The sequence below is a fragment of the Chrysemys picta genome, chromosome 9 (assembly GCF_011386835.1).
Source record: "Chrysemys picta bellii isolate R12L10 chromosome 9, ASM1138683v2, whole genome shotgun sequence".
Taxonomy (NCBI): domain Eukaryota; kingdom Metazoa; phylum Chordata; order Testudines; family Emydidae; genus Chrysemys; species Chrysemys picta.
The window spans coordinates 47,805,029-47,818,466 of record NC_088799.1 but is presented as its reverse complement, the minus strand read 5'-3'; the positions used below and the strand labels follow the sequence as shown (position 1 = coordinate 47,818,466).

Sequence of the window (13,438 nt, the reverse complement as noted above, 5' to 3'; positions counted from 1 at the left end):
GAACTGGCTGAGGGGCTCTAACCCATTGATGATGATTTTTAACAAATGCAGGGCAAGCTCCAAAGGCCTGGGGGAAAAAGCTAATGTTGTGCCAATATTTTAAAAGAGTAAATGGAACGATCTTGGTAACTTTAAGCTAGTTAGTCTGACACTGATCCCAGGTGAAATCGTGGAAAGGCTGATATGGGACATAATCATTTAAAAAAAAATTAAAGTATGGTAGTATAATAAATACTAATCAACATGGGTTGTTGGGTTTTTTGAAAATAGTGTTTTATATCAAATAAACATGATCTAATTTAAGAGATTGTTACAAGTTTGGTTGATAAAGGTAACTGTTGACATAATAAGTAAGGTATTTGACTTAGTCCTATATGACTTCCTGATTTTAAAAAAGCAATATATGAAATCAATATTAAATTGATTAAATACTGGTTACCTGATAGATCCCAAAAAGTAATTGTAAATGGGATGTCGTGCGATAGGGATGTTTCTAGTGGAAGTCCCACAGAGACTGTGTCCTGATGCTATTCAATGTCTTTATCAATGATCTGGAAAAAAAATGGCTGGTGGTAATTTCAGATGACAGGAAAATTGGGGGAGTGGTAAATAATGATGGGGACAGGTCAATGGGGATCATTTTGTAAAGTGAGTGCATTTGAACAACATGCATTTTAATACAGCCAAGTGCAAAGTCATATATCTAGGAACAAAGAATGTAAGTCACACTTATGAGGTAGGGGACCCGTTCATGGAATGCAGTAACGCTGTATGGGGTCATAGCAGATAACCAGTTGAATGTAAGTTCCCAGTGCAAAGGTGTAGCTAAGAAAACCAATGTGATCCTTGCATGTACAAGGTGTAGGAAGGTGGTATTCCCTTTGTATACAGTATTAGTGAGTCTCTTACTGGAATACTATGTCAAATTCCAGTGGACAGAGTTCACAAAGGATGTTGACAGAGCTACAAGAATGATTTGAGGTTTGGAAAACCTGCCTTATAGTCAGAGACTTAAGAAACTGAAACTATTCAGTTTAGTTTATCCAAGAGAAGGTTAAGAAGTGACTTGATCATGTTCTACAAGTACTTGCATGAGTAAGGTTTCTAATAGTAACTAGATAGCTCTTTAGCTAACAGAAAAGGGCATAATGAGATCCAGTGGCTGGAAGATGAAGCTAGACAAATCCAGACCAGACATAAGGTGCAAATTTTTAACTGTGAAGTTACTTAGCCATTGGAATAAATTACCTAGGGCCATAGTGAATTCTCTGTCACTTGAAGCCTTTAAATCAAGACTGAACATCTTCCTAAAAGAAATGGTGAAGCTCAATTAGAAATGATGGGCTTAATGCACAAATTACTTGGTGAGGTTCTGTGGCCTTTGTTATGCCGTGGGTCAGACTAGCAGATGATCATTATGGTCCCTTCTGGCATTACAAATCTATTAATTTGCTTTTAAAAAGTATTAGCCCCTTAGCAGTGGCCTCATCTGGAAGGTTTTACCCTTCTAAAAGCAATGAGTTCTCATATTCTATCTGAAAATGTAAAACACAAACATAAAAACCATGCCTTGTGCATTTTTGTCATTTAAAAATAAACAAAATAAACCAGATGAGGCCATTTTTAGGACAATATTTTGACCTAATAACCTTTCAGAGAGTGTGTGGCTTTTTTTTATAGCATGATCTGAATGTACAAAGAAATGCATGTTTGCTGGACCCTCTCAGCTTCTTTTTTAATGGTTTTAATTATTTTGTAACTGGTATTTGCACCTGAAAACAAATCTCACCCCTTCTTTACAGCCTTCATTTAGTAACCATTGATTTCCTCCCTCGTGTTTCACAGAATTCAAGCTAATACAGCTCATTCTGTAAACTGTCTACTTAATACGCACCCTAGGGAGGCTAAGACTGCTTGGCAAATATGGGTCACAATCCAGCTACAGCCCTCCCTCATTTAGCTGCAGCTCTTACTCAGATGGGCCCCAATCCTTTAAAGAGTTTCATGTGCAGGTGGGCCCCTACTGAAGTCAGTGGGACTCTGCCCAGGTGCAGGAATCTAAGTAAAAAGGTAGCCCAAGATTTGCTAGATAGTTGCTGCTGCAGAAGGGAACATGTTGCTGTTTGTGATTTTATAGAAAGATATTTGTGTTTATGTGGAATACACAACAGTGTGGTACGTAACGGTTTTATTGGAGCGATTTTTGGGCTGGTGCATTATTTACTGGAGACAAAGCCTTTAATGAGTTGTGCAGCTCACTGCAAACTAGTGCTAATAAAGCCTTTTTATCTTGCCCCACTATTCTGTGTGTGCCACATAATGGAACAGAGAATCCATTTCAGAAACACTTTAGAGATTTTAAAAAATGTTTTAGGATTGGCACCATTTTATGCATTCTGTAAAGCCATATGCTGTAGTCACCATGTGTCATAACTATAAAGGGAAGGGTAACAGCTGTCCTGTGTACAGTACTATAAAATCCCTCCTGGCCAGAGACTCCAAAATCCTTTTCCCTGTAAAGGGTTAAGAAGCTCAGGTAACCTGGCTGGCATCTGACCCAAAGGACCAATAAGGGGAAAAGATACTTTCAAATCTTGTGAGGGGAAAGGCTTTTGTTTGTGCTCTTTGTTTGGGAGTTCGTTTGCTCTTGGGACTGAGAGGGACCAGACATCAATCCAGGTTCTCCACATCTTTCTAAACAAGTCTCTCCTATTTCAAACTTGTAAGTAAATAGCCAGGCAAGGCGTCTTAGTTTTACTTTGTTTTCTCAACTTGTAAATGTACCTTTTACTAGAGTGTTTATCTTTGTTTGCTGTACTTTGAACCTAAGACTAGAGGGGAGTCCTCTGAGCTCTTTAAGTTTGATTACCCTGTAAAGTTATTTTCCATACTGATTTTACAGAGATGATTTTTACCTTTTTCTTTCATTAAAAGCCTTCTTTTTAAGAACCTGATTGATTTTTTCCTTGTTTTTAGATCCAAGGGGGTTGGATCTGTATTCACCAGGAGTTGGTGGGAGGAAGGAGGGGAATGGTTAATTTCTCCTTGTTTTAAGATCCAAGGGGTTTGGATCTGTATTCACCAGGGAATTGGTGAAAGGTTTCTCAAGGCTTCCCAGGGAAGGAAATTAGCTTTGAGATGGTGGCAGCGGACCAGAGCTAAGCTGGTAGTTAAGCCTAGAAGTCTTCATGCAGGCCCCCACATTGTACCCTAAAGTTCAAAGTGGGGATACAGCCTTGACACCATGAGATCAACTAAACGCAGCTTGGAGGGGGAGAGAGTAAAACTCATTTGTTGAAAGCCCTTCCAAAAATGATCTAAAAGGGATTCTCTAGATATAAAAATGTCCTAACTTTAAAGTCTGGTCTCTCAGGATCTTTCAGGGCTAGAAGCAAGCGGTGTGTGTGTTTGTATTTGTATACACTTATACAGCTATACACACACCCCGCTAAGGTATAGATCACATAAAAAGTGTCTCCATAATTTTATCTATAGCTGCAGCCTCTGCCAGCGTGGAGGCTTCGGGGCACAGAGAGCAGCACAGAGGCAGCTGCCTGCCTTGGCAGTGACGGCGGGACACCCCCAGCCAGTGGGGGCTAGACCAGGGCCTTGACTGGGTTGCTCAGTTGACCCAAGTGGCCTGGCCCCCGTGAGCCGAGTCAGAGAGACTGACAGCATGAGCAGGGAAAGAGGCTGGTTGTTGCTCCCCACAGCATCTGGAGGAGCAGTTGTTCCGACTCTCCCAGTTGGAGAGCCTGGGGCCCCCCATTCATCATTGCACAACAGAGAGTCAAGCCCCAAAAGCTGTGGCACACATGGGGGCTGAAAACAAGCAGCACCCATAACCTCTTTCGCCCCGCCCCGCCATACCCTGAGCCAGAAGCCAGCCAGGGCTGGACACCATCCATCTGCAAGCAGAGCAATCAGCTGCGCAGAGGAGGATATTAACCCTATATGCTGAGCTCTAGTCCCACTGGCCTGATTAGGCCTGTGGGGGCCTTTGGGGTGGCATGTGGGTTTTCTTAGGATATTGACTTGGTTGTGGGCCATCAGATGTTACGGGATGGGACCTCATTTAGTGATCATCCCTGAGAGCTTTGCCTGTTCTCCGCCCCTCTGTTTAATTTACCCTTCTCCTGCCGTACCCAAACTCCCTCCTAGAACCTGCACCCCAACCCCTTTCCCCAGCCCAGAGCCTGCACCCCACACCCCCTCCTGCACCCCAACCCCCTGCCCCATCCCACAGCCCACATCCTGCACCCAAACTCCTTCCCAGAGCCCAACCCCTCACCCCTCCTGCACCCAAAGTCCCTCCCAGAGCCCGCATCCCGCACCCTCTTCTGCATCCCAACCTCTTGCCCCAGCCCAGAGCCCGCACTCCAAACCCCCTTCTGCACCCAAACTCCTTCCCAGAGCCCAACCCCTCACCCCTCCGGTACCCAAACTCCCTCCCAGAGCCTGCATCCCAACATCCTGCCCCAGCCCAGAGCCCACACCCTGCATCCAAACTCCCTCCCAGAGCCCAACCCCTCACCTCTCCTGCACCCAAACTCCCTCCCAGAGCCTGCACCCCACACCTCCTCCTGCCCCAGCCCAGAGCCCACACCCTGCACCCAAACTCCCTCCCAGAGCCCGATCCCTCACCCCTCCTACAACCAAACTCCCTCCCAGAGCCTTAGGCAGGTGGTGGGGGGGGGGCGGGAATTGTACCTGTTCTGGACACCACCAAAAATTATACAAACCTGCCACCCCTGCTCACCACCCCTAGGTGCCCTAACAAAGATAGATCCATAGATAATTATAGGAGTAGGGCACACCTGCTGGGGCTCAGGGCTTCAGCCCCATGAGAAGTGCCTGATGGGACTCTGGACTTCAGCCAGAAGCCCCGAGACCCCCCTCCCCACTGGGCAGAAGCCCCTACTCCACCAGGGGCGGCTCTATGTATTTTGTCGCCCCAAGGACGGCAGTCAGGCAGCCTTCGGCGGCATGCCTGTGGGCGATCCGCTGGTAACGCAGATTCGGTGGTATGCCTGCGGGAGGTCCGCCGGTCCCGCGTCTTCGGCGTACCCACTGCCGAATTGCCGCCGAAACTGCGGGACCAGAGGACCTCCCGCAGGCACGCCACCGAAGGCAGCCTGACTGCCACCCTCACGGTGACTGGCAGGCCGCCCCCCGCAGCTGGCCGCCCCAGGCACGCGCTTGCTGCACTGGTGCCTGGAGCCGCCCCTGACTCCACCATCCTGGTGCAAGGCAGAGGTCCCGAGCTCCCCCCACCCCCGTCTGGTAGATGGAGAATGGGGAGGATGGGGGCAGTGGGGCACCATGAGCTGCACTTTAATGGTAAAAGAGTTGCATATGGCTCGCGAGCCACAGTTTGGCCACCCGTGATATATTTCTTGCCAGCAGAATGGCTTATCTTTTATTTTTGTTTATACTTTGTTTCTTGATGCTTTATATGGCAAAAACAAAGACTAAAATAGCATATCAAGCTCATAATACAGCTTACAAACATAGTCGGTGCTTCAAAGACACATTTGTTAACTTCCCAGGTCTCCAATCCTGTCCAACAGAAATTTATGCTTCATCCCCTGGGTCTCACTGAGTGGAAGTAGCTGAGAGCTCTCTCTTAGACATTAAAGCATTCCCCCTGTGGGGCCATGCCATATACACTGCGACTGTGTAGGGAGAGTCAACCTAATTCTTAAAGTATATTGAGAAGCATGAGTGGAAATCTACAGGCCTTTCTGGTTTTCATTATAAGACCTTACAATTAATTAAACAAAAGCCTGACCTTATTTTATTCATTTCCTTAAATTAGTGCACATGTCATAGTAAAAGTACATTCCTGGGTTGGGTGTTTCTGAAAAACCCTGTGCAAACCTTGTCCTGCTCCCTCCTGCCCTGTTGCCTTACCTCTGCGTATTGACAACTTCCTAGCTCCTTTCTGCCTCTCAGTCACCCCCTTCTCTTTCTGCCTCCTGCTTTTTGCCTCCGGTGCTGCCCACCTCCACTTAGAAGCCACTAGGGAAAGCAGGATGCAAGGCCCCCTGCTCTTCCTTGGGCAGAGGGATGATGGTGTCAATGTATCTGTGAGAAGTCAATTGGTGATTGGTTTCAGTTGCTGTTGGTAGTGAATGCACATGGGCAGGAGCAGTGTTATAAAGTGTAATAAATAGGGCGCAGTGCTATAGCTGGCCAGCAGGATATGTGTGTGCAGGGCCCCCAAGTGTGAATGAATTGGTAACACAGGCATCAGAGCACAACTAGTACCATATGCTGGTGATGTACAAAAAGGGTAGATGATACTTCACTGCTTCTGGGAAGAGCAACGCTCAAGACCTCAACTCTTGTAAGGTTCTCCCCCATAAGAATCCACATGGCGTTGTTAACCATAGACAGCAGAAACAGCAAGTCAGTGTTACACATTCCAAAGCAATACTGTAAGTCTTCTCCATACAACATGCCCCCTTGGCCCTGCACAGGGTGACTCATGTGGGTAGAGGTAAATTAGCAGGGATGCTTGTGCGGGTGTGCCTATGCCCTACTCCAGAGCTGTCAGTCTGGTACCTTTCATGAGCACTAAAGACACACGCATACAAAACAGGTCAGCAAGAGAACTGCATCCGTTTATACCAGGGTGGGCGGTGAGTTCTATGGGTCCCGGGCCTCGGCCCTGCCTTCCGCCCCGGGCGCCTCCCCCCCATCCCCTGGGCCATTTAAAATGGCCCAGGGCCCCCACTCACCACCGGCAGCAGAGCAGAGCTCAGTGGCTTCCTGCCTGCTTGCCCCACGTGGCTGCCGGCCCATCTCTGCAGCCCCTGGGCAGGGTGGGTCTGTGTCCCGCTCCAAGCGCCCCTGCAGCCAATAGGAAGCTGTGGGAGCAGTGCCTGGGGGTATCACCACATGGAGGCCCCCTGGCCCGTCCTGCCTAGGAGCCCCAGGTAAGCGCTGCACCCCCCCTTACCCCCTCCCTGAGCCTGCACCTCTGCCCCCCAAACTCCCTCCCAGAGCCTGCACCCCACCCCTTTACCACACACCCCCTCTCACTCCCAAACTCTCTCCCAGAGCCTGCACCCCCACCCCTTTCCCACACACACCCCTCCGGCCCAAACCTCCCTCCCAGAGCCTGCACTCCCACCCCTTTCCCACACACACCCCTCCGGCCCAAACCTTCCTCCCAGAGCCTGCACCCCCACCCCTTTCCCACACACACACCCCTCCGACCCAAACCTTCCTCCCAGAGCCTGCACCCCCACCCTTTTCCCACACACCCCCTCTCACCCCCAAACTCTCTCCCAGAGCCTGCACACCCCACCCCTTTCCCACACACACCCCTCTGGCCCAAACCTCCCTCCCAGAGCCTGCACCCCCACCCCTTTCCCACACACACCCCTCCGACCCAAACCTTCCTCCCAGAGCCTGCACCCCCACCCCTTTCCCACGCACCCCTCCTGCTCCCAAACTCTCTCCCAGAGCCTTAGGCAGGTGGAGGGTGGAGTTTGGGGGGGCAGAGTTTGGGGGAGTGGGCTCTGGGTGTTCTGGGCACCAACAAAATTTCTACAAACTTGCTGCCCCATATACCAGGACTGAATGTAGCCCAATGCTTTTACAAGATTAGCCCACCGTAGCAGTAATAGCAGTTCAGATCTCCCTGACATTCAAAACCCAGTCTAAGTCGAAACCAGCCCAATAGGATTCTTAGTGTCTTTCCTAGCACCTTTTCTGCCAGTCTGTTCGCCTACATACTCCGCTCAGTGACCGCAGAGTTCTCCAGCTCTGTCTATACGTAAAACTTAGGCTGACATAGCTACAGTGCTCAGGGATGTGAAAAATCCATGCCCCTGAGCCCCATAGCTTTGCCTACACAAATCCCGGGTTAGATGCAGCTAGGTCACCAGAAGAATGCAGGGACAGAAGAACTTCTGTTCTATCACTGCAGGGTGCAGCTACGCTACGGGATTATGCCATAGCTATGCCACTGTAGTCCCCATAGTGTAGACATGGCCTCAGTTACTCAGTCCTTGGTTAACCGTAGCCCTCTTCTTTCCCTTCTACAGTCTGGATAGTTTCCAGTACAACTTCCAGTGAGTTCTTATTCCTTTGTAGTTGAAATAACCTTCAGTGCTTGTTTTTTCCATAATGAGTGTCTCACATGTAACCAGGGCAAATCTAGAAATAGAAATGGGCACAGCTATAATTTTCTTCCGGGCACTGCAAGTGCTGTCTGTCCCAAGGGCAATAGGCCTGACTGCCTACTACGTAGCCTGGTTAAAAACCTCCAAACCAGACACATCTCCTATTGCCATGTTTTCATGGACCCTGACAAGCCAGCCTGCCATTAAGTCTCACGTCTCATGTCTTTGTTTCTGATTAAAACCCAGGTCACTTCATCATGGCCCAGAACTGTCGCTTCTAAATCAGTCACCTTTGACTCTTGAAGGCTGAAACATTTATGGGCAAAGTCTAAACTGTGTACTGTGGCTTTTTTCAATGAACTGTAGGCTTGCTTCTGGCAATAAACTATATGGGATAGGTATGAAAAGGAACCTGTACTATAGAGCCCTCTGTAGGACTATTTTTTTAATCCCACTCTCGTCCCACCCTGCAAGTCCCACTCCCACCCGCTCCCACATTGTTTCTTGCATTTTTGTTCCGCTCCCACCTGCAAAAAACTTAGATGCCGCAAATCCCACAAGAGAGACAGATTCTCCTCACTCCCCGCCCCCTAAAGCCACTAAAAACAAAAAACCTGGTTGGTTAAAATATATATATATTTAAATATATAGTTTAAACCATGTAAAAATACTTTAACTCCTGTTATAATAGACACCAAATCTTTCTACTCCTTGGATAAATTGAAGTATTAAAACCTTTATTTTAAAAAAACAACTTTACATTGCTGAAATTCTATTTATGACAAACTGATGAGAGATTAATGTTTTAGTGGGCAATTACCACTGGGGTTTTTTTTGCCCACCCCATCCCGCCCACAACAAAGTACATTTTACCCACTACTGCTATTATGGCAGTGGGTCCTGTGGGAGCCCATCCCGCTGCAGGGCTCTGCCATACTGCTTACTCCCTAATGGAGTTTTATAAATCTCTCCTTACTTGTCACTGCAGCTTGTGCTTTCTCCACATCAAAGAACTGTCATGAGAGCCAGACTCTTCTTTAGGCAATCTCCTCCATGCCAAGCCCAACAGTCAGATGAAGGGTTAGATTGTATGATTAGGGAGAAGGAGGCAGGGCCAAGTGCAAACTTGTGGAAAAGGCCTGAAGATCAATCTTGCACTATCTTTCTGGCTGGCCCAGTGTGCGTGCCAGGCTGCTCTGGGACAGAGAGTGCAGCCTGACATGCAACCAGCCCTCCGTGGGTGTGGCATGGCACCACCCCCTAAACAGGGCTTGGGAGGGTCAGTCAGTTACAGAACCTACCTCAAGGGGCTAACTCATAAGATTGGATGCTACCCTACGATCATCTGGTATCCTGTGCACATGCACTTCCCCTCACTTCCAGACATGGGCTTAAAACCAGAGCTGTATAGCTACAGGCAGGAGAATTTCTCCCTTCCAAGTGTAATAGTTTAAAATAAATGTGACTTGACCTGTATGCGTCAACATTTAGCCTGTACCTTATCAGAAGGCTACTTTTATTATTGGCTCAGAGCACAACACTTGTCCGTATTAGCCTGACAAATAAAAGGACAGCACAGTCAAATCCTCCTTCGCCAGCCTGTCATCCAGTGTCCTGTCCAAGTGTATCGCAGAGTGAAGGCTCACCAGCCTGCTCCCTGCTCCATCACTTAATGAGGCTAGCAGGGGACTCTGCTTGCTAGCTTTGACAGTGCAAGCAGACATGGTTGAAATGGAACTGGAGCAAAGCATTACTTTGACAGACTGTGCTGTGAATAGTTGGCTGATGTGTCCTAGGTTCAAACCTTTTCCACTGACGACAGCAAGACATGAAACTGACTCCACAGCTCTCTCCCTGCCACTTAATTTTTTTTTATCCTTCCAGCTTAATACAGTAGCAGTAATGGCCTCTGCTTGTAGAGGATGGCACAGGGCTCTGCTAACAACTTCCCTAATGCCTTGTTTTAGTAAGTGAGTGGGAGAACTGGGCAATGGTAGGATGACCTTAGAGAGTCTTGTTTCAAGCAATGGACTGGGAGGCAAGCAATCTGGGTTCAGCTCCCAGCTCTGCTAGACTCCTTGTGGCAAGTCAGTTAATCTTCCTGGACCTCAGTAATGGACCCTTATTTTTTCTCACCCTTTGTCTTGTCTATTTAAATTGTTAGCTGTTGAGGGACGGTCTCCTGCTATGTGTATGCTCAGCACATAACTTGACGGGGGTCCCAATCTGGGCTGGGGCCTTTAGACGCTACTGTAATACAGCAAGAATAGCCTGAAAGAGCAGGGATTAGATCTCTGTGCACTTCACACAATGCATGTCGCCAGGTCCTTTCGATGGAATTCTAGCTCTTCACTGTTCTTGTTGGTCTCCATGACTTTTACACTGGGCCAGTTGCAGAATGTTCTTAGGGCTTGTCTATAAGAACACAGTCCCTGGTAAGCTGAGTTGTGAATCTATCCTGTGCTAGCCTGCTGCGCGCTAACTAGCCATGTGGCCCCTGCTGCGGTGCACTAAAAGTTCTGCAGTGCACTTTGATCCACTCTGAATTGAACCGGGAGTAGATTAAAGCGGCCCGGGGAACGTTTAGTGCACGGCAGCAGGGCCCACAAGGACGTTTAGTGTGTCGCAGGCCAGTGCAGGGTGGATTGACGCCCCAGCCTGCGGCACACTAAGTGTTGGTACAGATAAGCTCTTGGAGCACGACCTTCATTCTGGAATTTGCTTCCCTATTGGATAGGCAAAGCCCAAGTTTGTTGATCTTCTGGATGCACTCCTAGGCCTATTTGTACTCGTGCATTTCCTTGGTGGATGGCTTCAGTGGGGAGAATTTCTTCTATGGGCTGAGTCCAGTTTTGTTTTTTACTGGCTCCTGTCAATTTGCGTTACTTCAGGCCTCAGAGGGCTGTTGCCTTGTGAAAGGATTAGAGCCACTCAGAAGTCTGAAAACATTGCGGCTAGGCACACGATGGGTAACAACTGCGTATAGAAATTTTTAAATAAGTTATTTCAAAATGTAAATTTTCAGTACAGAACTGCTGGAGCCGGGTAACTCTGTGAAAGTTAATGGAGGTTGTATGGCTAATCCTTCACCCAGCACTGAAAATGTCCCCCTAACCATGGCAGAGGATAACAATATGTGTACTCTGTGTATCTCTGGGCAGGACTTTTCTGTTCACTGACAATATTGTTCTACATATGCTCCTATAATCATAACTGGACTTATCAATACTTCTCAGTCTGTAGAAAATCAGAACTGACTTGAACCTTCACCCATCTCTCAAAGTGAACCTGAACCAACCTGGCCTTTTTGCAGGTTCAAAAGTGTTACGCTACCATAATTTTTAAATTTAATTTTAGTGCAATTTCCTGCGTTCAGCCAGGACTGGAAGTGCCAGTCTAGGAGATAATATATCACAGCGCCTCTGACACAGCTGAGCCCATCAATAGACTGAAATCTCAGGAGAAAGCTTGTTCTTATGAGATTTTGAGCCCCCGTGGACTTTGCATTTTAAATAAAACAGACAAACAAATAAAACTTCACTGATGGTAAACAGTAGATTAAATCAGCAGTTCTCAAACAGTGGGTCGTGACACCAAAGTGGGTCGTGACCCAGTTTTAATGGAGTCGCAAGGGCTGGTATTAGACTTGCTGGGGCCCGGGGCTGAAGCCCGAGCCCCACTGCCTGGTGCCAAAGCCCACGGGCTTCAGCCCTGGGCGGTGGGGCTTGGGGTTCAGCTTCAGCCCTGGGCGGCAGGGCTCAGGTTACAGGCCCCCCTGCCTGGGGCTGAAGCCCTTGGGCTTCGACATTGGTCCTCCCGCCTGGGGTGGTGGGGCTCGGGCAGGCTCAGGCTTTGGTCCCCCTTCTCTCCCCCGGGGTCGTGAAGTAATTTTTGTTGTCAGAAGAGGGTCCTGGTGCAATGATGTTTGAGAACCGCTGGATTACTGTATTGTATGCTGAACAATTTTGCAAGGATTTTGCTGCTGAACTACTGGCAGTCTAATGGGAAAGCTCATTCTGGTGATAATAGAAGGAAAATAATTTTTTAGTGAGAGGTTGCAGATGAATAGCTGTCAGGAACAGAATCACAACCCGTGACACGGGCCTGGAAGAAGAGATGTCATTTGGGTGGGTGATGCCTGGAACATTTGCTGCTTAGATCTTTACGTTTTCTCTTCTAAATTGTTAATGCCTGTTTTGTGCAAAGGATCTCCCAGCAGAGTAAGTCATGCCCTGCGTGACTTGTTTGTGCCGGCTGTGCTGTGCCAATGGTGTGTTTCCTTCCTCTCTGTCCACTAGCATTCCAACAGTATAAGCTACACACAATGGCACCCTGCCTGTGTCAGTTGGGACTCCTTATTTATGTCCTTGTTTGTTGGCTGAAATTCTTTCCTCACAATTGTGCCCTGTCAACATCATCAATCACCGCCCCCCAACCCCCAAATAGAATTTCACTCACCTGCTAATGAGAATCTGTCATGGCTGGTTCATTCTCTCCATGTGGTCATTTACCATCCATTTACCACTGGACATATATCCACTGACTCTGTACTATATTCCCAAAGATTTTTTAAAGGTACTTATGGCAAAGATCTGATTCTTGGAGAGGGAAATCACTGCTGGCAATATCTACAACCTTCAGCCCCAGCGCATTCTGTAACCAATCACTGCATGTTGGAAAGCAAAAGTTTTCCCTAGGACTTTGTTTACTTTAGTTTCCAGAGTCACTGCAAACATAATTTAAAGCAACAGTTATCCCTTTATTCAGATAAGTCAGTGCAAATACACATCAAACGTCCTTCATGCTGTCTGGGTTGAAGGTTTAACTACAATGCATGAGTAACATGCCCAATAGAAATCTTTAATGACTGAGTGAAGATCTAAAAATTTGGACGATGTGCAAGAACTGCAAACTCAAATGAGTGGAAACAATAAATGGTATCTGTTTACATCTGGTAGGGCAAACTGGCTTAGACACTGCTATTGCTTTTCTAATGGCTGTAAATAATGCAATCTGATTGCTAAATTTTATGGTTATTTTTTAATTGCTGTTGTCTTTTAATTCCTTTTGTGTAGGTAGCTAGGCATTGATATGTATGAAGCAGAGCCAGTCTATTTTTGAATCTATTAATCAAAATTCCCTTTACAAAATGTTCTCTACAAAAAATACTTTGAAGTCTATGTAGGATTTGTACCTACATTTCTGTTGTCCCTAATCAGACTAATGGTCTCTGGCGGTGGCTTAGGCGTGATGTTTCAGAATTCCTCTGGACAGCTATGCAATATCTAGGAAAGAGGTGATTT

The 13,438-nt window shown here is 47.3% G+C and overlaps 1 protein-coding gene across 5 annotated transcripts in view; it reads right to left on the bottom strand.

The window, feature by feature from the left end:
• The window catches only part of NGEF (neuronal guanine nucleotide exchange factor), a 118,690-nt gene extending 105,865 nt beyond the window's left edge, over positions 1-12,825 (bottom strand). For 2 of the 5 annotated variants that reach the window (XM_065557005.1, XM_065557004.1), the window contains exons 1-2: positions 12,594-12,825; positions 440-551 (exon numbers count right to left, since the gene is read on the bottom strand). The gene's annotated coding sequence lies outside the window, so the exon portion shown is untranslated. Of the gene's footprint in view, positions 1-439; positions 552-9,111; positions 9,286-12,593 lie in introns of those variants that run through there. The other 3 variants (XM_065557006.1, XM_024111467.3, XM_065557007.1) reach the window with 3 other exon arrangements.
• Between the last annotated feature and the right edge of the window lie 613 nt (positions 12,826-13,438).